Below are 6407 nucleotides of genomic sequence, written 5' to 3'. Positions count from 1 at the left end.
AATCGCTTGAACCCAGGAGGCGGAGGTTGCAGTGAGCCAAGATCGTGCCACCGCACTCCAGCCTGGGCGACAGAGTGAGACGCCATCTCCAAACAAACAAACAAAAAAATTAGGTTAGGGCCATCCTGCTCTGGGTAGGGCCGAGAGCTGTAGCACAGGTCTGTGCTGCCCGGCGCTGTGCCACCGAAACCCGTGGTGTGAGTGGCTAAAGAACCCTTTCTGAAAGGAATTGTGATACCCTGGTTATAAAAAAATCGTTGGGATAATATCAGAGATTTGGTACCCCCCGAATTTGAGGTATGTGAGGAAGGAGAACTTCGTTGTTTTAAAATGAAATATAGGCCCGGCGTGGTGGCTCATGCCTATAATCCCAGCGCTTTGGGAGGCTGAAGTGAGAGGATCACTGGAGCCCAAGAGTTCCAGACCAGCCTGGGCAACATAGGGAGACCCCGTCTATACAAAAAATAAAAAAAGCCGGGCGTGATGGCGTGGGCCTGTAGTCCCAGCTACTTGGGAGGCCGATTGCTTCAGCCCAGAAGGTAGAGGCTGTGGTAAGCTATGATTGCCACCACTGAACTCCAGCCTGGGTGACAGAGTGAAACCCTGTCTCTAAAAAAATAAAAGAAAACATATATATTTATTATGTACTGATAATACATAACAAATGTGAACCCTCCCCTAATGAAACTGTATTCACAAGTGAACACACAGAGATTTGCACACACATACACGAAGACTGGTTGTGCAGCTTTCCTCCTCCTGAGCCAGGACTTGTCAAAGACAAGCAAAAGGAAGTTGTTAGAGTAAAAAATAAGAGAGAGCTAATATTTTTAAAAACTCCTTACTGTGGAAAATGTCAAACAGAAGAGCAGAATGAATTTCCAGAACTTCATAAATTGTCAACACTTTTCAATCTTGTGTCATCTATCCCCTACCACCATCTTCCAAACCTTATTTTCTTTGCTAGAATATTTTAAAGCAATGGGTATTACATTTAAAGTTTGACTTGTTTAACCTGGACTACTTTTAGGTAAGGAAAATTCAGTATTTCTTAGAAAACCCTTTCCCCAACCAAAAAACAAAGAACAAGAAAAAAATTGATAGGCTTGGCTCTATGAACCTGGAGTATCAAAGAAAAGGGGGTTTAGTTTTGTTTTTTGGGCTAAAATACAGTCCGACGGAGAGTATTGTCATTTTTATACAAAAACAGGGGCAAAAGAAAAGGCAACAGTGCAAATACTTCATCTTCCAGGAAGGGAGGCTGGGATGCCTCAGTGTTAAAATGACAAAAGAAAACCCTAGAGCAAGAACTATGATCCCTCAGAGGAGTCCCAAAAATGTCCAAGACAGCCTGGCTGGGAGAGGGGGTGTGGGAAGGGCAGGCCCCCAAGAGAGGTCCCCACATCCTCTGGCTAGAGGCTAGGCCCAGGACCCACCAATGCCAGCAGCCCTCACCTCCCTTTGGGGTGAGAGCAGGTGCTGAGGTCAGGCTGGTTTTTGTTTCCCAGTGCTTGTTCGTGATTTGTTCTTGGATACCTGGAAAGGGGCCAGTTGAGGCCTCAGGGGTTGAGGCCCCTCTGGAAATGTGGTTCCTGGGAATGGGCCTGGACATAGAAGCCACTGGATGTCTCTTCCCTGAACAGTAATTTTGTTCATCAGTAATCCTGTAACTTCCCAAGGAAAACAAAGAACAGGCTAGTCTTCCCCACCCCAGCCAAAAAAGAGAAGGGGGTTTCTTCATCTGCAAGATTTGGGAATCCTAGAGTTACTTATTTATATAGAGACAGGGTTTTGCTCTTTTGCCCGAGCTGGGATGCAGTGGTGGGAATATGACTCACACTAGCCTTGACCTCCCGGGTTCAAGTAATCCTCCTGCCTCAGCCTCCCAAAGTGCTTGGGATTACAGGCATGAACCACCACGCCTGACCTATTTTTCTTTTCGTAAGCCTCCCTTTCAAGAAGGAAAATGGGTTAGCCCTTCCTAACAGATCATCACTACAAATAACAGGTTGCTGATGTATTGGAGACTCTGCCTATATTTACTCTTGCCCTCATTTTCTTAATAGCAGCAGTCATCATCTATAACATAAAAATCTGAATGGATTGGAAACCTAAATAGACAGAAATCCTGTACTTTATAATCAGGAGTATAAATAATAAGAGGCAGCCTGGGCAACCTGGCGACATCCCGTATCTACTAAAAATACAAAAAATTAGCTGGGCATGGTGACACCTGCCTGTAGTCCCAAAAGGTCACACGCTCTCTCACAGCACAAACTGACCCTAAAACCGGAGCCCACAAGGTTGAGGCTTCAGTGAGCTGAGACCGCACCACTGCACTCCAGCACTCCAAAGTAGCACCTGCCATCCTCATGACAGAGTGAGACCCTGTCTCAAAAGTAAATAAATAAATAAAATTAAATTATAAGAGGCCATTGGTTTGGACTGAGCTCTTCTACTATGCCCAAAAGACCAAACCAAAATGCAGTTACTCACCTTCCACAAGACCAAGCTGAAACTAAGTTTATTTGACCTTCTGAGTAATCAGGAGAGACAGATAATGGCCAAATCCTCAGACTGGTGTTAGCTGGCAGGATAAGGAAGTCCCCTCTGCTTTGACCTTTATAGGGAAAATACCTGAAACAACCAATCTGCTTTGTATTCTCTGTTTCTACTTTCCTTGGCCCTTTTCTATCTACAAACCCAAACTCCTTTGCTCAGCTCATCAAAACACTCACTCTATAGAATGAGATGTTGCCCGATTCTAGAATAGAAAATAAAAGCCAATTAAGATTTATAAAAGCTGAGGCCGGGCGCGGTGGCTCAAGCCTGTAATCCCAGCACTTTGGGAGGCCGAGGTGGGCGGATCACCTGAGGTCGGGAGTTCGAGACCAGCCTGACCAGCATGGAGAAACCCCTCTCTACTAAAAATACAAAATTAGCTGAGCATGGTGCGCATGCCTGTAATCCCAGCTACTCAGGAGGCTGAGGCAGGAGAATTGCTTGAACCCGGGAGGCAGAGGTTGCGGTGAGCCGAGATCGTGCCATTGCACTCCAGCCTGGGCAACAAAAGCGAAACTCTGTCTCAAAAAACAAAAAAAAAAAATTTCTAAAAGGCGTGTGCGGTGGCTCACGCCTATAATCCCAACACTTTGGAAGGCTGAGGCGGGCAGATCACTTGAGGTCAGGAGTTCAAGACCAGCCTGGCCAATATGGTGAAACCCCATCTCTACTAAAATACAAAAATTAGCTGGGCATGGTGGTATACACCTGTAATCCCAGCTACTTGGGAGGCTGAGGCAAGAGAATCGCTTGAACCTGGGAGGTGGAGGTTGCAGTGAGCTGAGATCGCACCACTGCATGCTAGCCTGGGCGACAGAGAGAGACTCTGTCTCAAAAAAAAAAAAAAAAAAAAAAAAGATTTGTAAACTAAATTCATTGTAATTTTGTCTTTTGACAGTTCTGGCAACCGACAAAGGGACCTAAAGGACACTGCTGATGACTTCTGAGACTCCCGGAGGAATATCAGAGAGGTGCCACAGAGCCACAGATGCCTTTTGAGGTCCTCGGTCTTCCTCATGGAGCCTCAAGGGTTATAGGTAAGTTCCTCTCGGGTGGACTCCCTTTTTTTTTTTGGCTTTTGAATTTAGGATTAGTTTATGCTGTGAGACAGTGCATGACCTTTTGTGGTTTGCAGTGGCTGACAAGTCATTGGCAAGAGCTGCAGTTTTGTCTTGGCTGGGTGCGGTAGCGCATGCCTGTAACCCCAGCACTTTGAGAGGCAGGTGGATTGCTTGAGATCAGCCTGGCCAACATAGCAAAACCCCGTCTACTAAAAATACAAAAATTAGCCAAGTGTGGTGGTGCGCCCCTATAATCCCAGCTACTCGGGAGGCTGAGGCATAAGAATCGTTTGTCTCAAACAAACAAAGAAAGAAACAAGCAGAAAACAAAAAGAAAAAACAAACAAAAAGAAGAGACGGGGTCTGATGCTATTGTCCAGGCTGGAGTGCAGTGGTTATTCACAAGCACAATCACAGGACATTACTGCCTCAAACTACTGGGCTCAAGCGATCCTTCTGCCTTTGCTCTGAGTGCCTGGGATTATAGGATTACAGGTCTGTGCCATTAAGTCTGGTTTAAGAGCTGCAGTTTTTTTCTTTTTTGGGGGGGGGGGGGTTTGTTTGTTTTTTAGTTGTTTACCTTACTCATGGACTCAGGTAACAAGGAGCTGCATTTTAAGACAGTGTTGCTCTAAGTGGTTATTACTGCAGGAGGCATGAACTCTGGCTTTTGGAATCTGCTGGAATTTGAATTCTATCCTTTTTGTTAGGTTTTCTTGCATGCTTAGGTAGGAAAAAAATCACTGGGTAAGTTGGTCAAGGGGATCTCAGAGCCAAAGCCACCATTTAACTAGTGGGCACAGTTCAGGTACTTTAGAGCTATTAAAGTGCTGGCCACTAAAAAATGAGACTACCTGTTAGAATAAACTAGACATGAAACAAGGTAGCATTTGCCATCCTCAATAAAATGTTTATGCAGTGAGGTACACTATGAAAGAATTATACCACCCAACCCCATGATGTTTCCCTCTTAGGCTGTTTTTTTTTTTTTTTTTTTTCCCTTGAGATGGAGTCTCACTCTGTAGCCCAAGCTGGAGTGCAGTGGTGCAATCTCAGCTCACTGCAACCTCCGCCTCCAGGATTCTAGTGATTCTTGCCTCAGCCTCCTGAGTAGCTGGGACTACAGGCGGTGCCATCATGCCTGGCTAATTTTTTTTTGTATTTTTAGTAGATATGGGGTTTCACCATGTTGCCCTGGGTGTTCTCGAACTCCTGAGCTCAGACAATCAATCTGCCTTGGCCTCCCAAAGTGCTGGGATTACAGGTGTGAGCCACCACGCCTGGCCCCCTCTTAGGCTTTTGTCTTGACTTTGAGAGACCCAAGAGTCAATGTAAAAATGAGATCTTTAATTTTTTTTTTTTTTTTTTGAGATGGGAGTCTTGCTCTGTTGCCTGGGCTCACTGCAACCTCCACCTCCCGGGTTCAAGCGATTCTCCTGCTTCAGCCTCCCGAGTAGCTGGGACTACAGGCATGCACCACCATGCCCAGCTAATTTTTGTATTTTTAGTAGAGACCAAATTTCACCATGTTGACCAGGCTGGTCTTGAACTCCTGACTCAGGTGATCCGCCCACCTCGGCCTCCCAAAGTGCTGGGATTACAGGTGTGAGCCATCGCACCTGGCCAGATCCTTAATTTCTAAAGAACTGAATATTCCACCTTCCAGCTACACCTGCCTTTTACTTGTATTAGGCCCCAGTAGCTGAAAATACTTATAACGGTGGTGAAACCAGTGGAATCTTACTAAAGATAATTTAAAATTACAATGGTCATTATATGGACCATTCCAGATGAGATGAGTGATACTCGACTTTTTTTTTTTTTTTTTTTGAGACAGAGTCTCACTCTGTCACCCAGGCTGGAGGGCAGTGGCACGATCTGGACTCACTGCAACCTCCGCCTCTCGGGTTCAAGCAATTATCATGCCTCAGCCTCCCAAATAGCTGGGATTATATGTGCTCTCCACCATGCCGGGCTAATTTTGTATTTTTAGTAGAGATGGGGTTTCACCATGTTGGCCAAGCTGGTCTCAAACTCCTGACCTCAAGCAATCCACCCGTCTCGGCCTCCCAAAGTGCTGGGATTACAGGCATGAGCCACCACGACAGACCGATACTCAACTTTAAGAAGTGCATTTAGGCCAGGTATGGTGGGTGGCTCATGCCTGTAATCCTAGCACTTTGGGAGGCTCAGGCGGGTGGATCGCTTGAGCTCAGGAGTTCGAGACCAGTCTCAGCAACACAGTGAAACCCTGTTTCTACAAAAATTTCAAAAATTAGCCAGGTGTGGTGGTTTGTGCCTGTAGTCCCAGCTACTCGGGAGTCCCAGCTACCAGCTGAGGTGGGAGGATTGCTTGAACTCTGGAGACGGAGGTTGCAGTGAACTGAGATTACGCCACTGCACTCCAGCCTGGGCTACAGAAGGAGAGCCTGTCTCAAATAAAAAAAAAAGGAAGTGCATTTAAAAATGAGGGTTCCTGGCCGGGCGCAGTGGCTCACGCCTATAATCCCAGCACTTTGGGAGGCTGAGGCAGGTGGATCACGAGGTCAGGAGATGGAGAACATCCTGGCTAACACGGTGAAACCCCATCTCTACTAAAAAAATACAAAAAAATTAGCCGGGTGTGGTGGCAGGTGCCTGTGGTCCCAGCTACTCAGGAGGCTGAGGCAGGAGAATGGCATGAACCCGGGAGGTGGAGCTTGCAGTGGGTCGAGATCATGCCCCTGCACTCCAGCCTGGGTGACAGAGTGAGACTCTGTCTCAAAAAAAAAAAAAAAAAAAAGA

The sequence above is a fragment of the Pan troglodytes genome, chromosome 3 (genome assembly GCF_028858775.2).
Source record: "Pan troglodytes isolate AG18354 chromosome 3, NHGRI_mPanTro3-v2.0_pri, whole genome shotgun sequence".
Classification (NCBI taxonomy): Eukaryota; Metazoa; Chordata; class Mammalia; order Primates; family Hominidae; genus Pan; species Pan troglodytes.
This window is presented reverse-complemented; position numbering follows the sequence as displayed.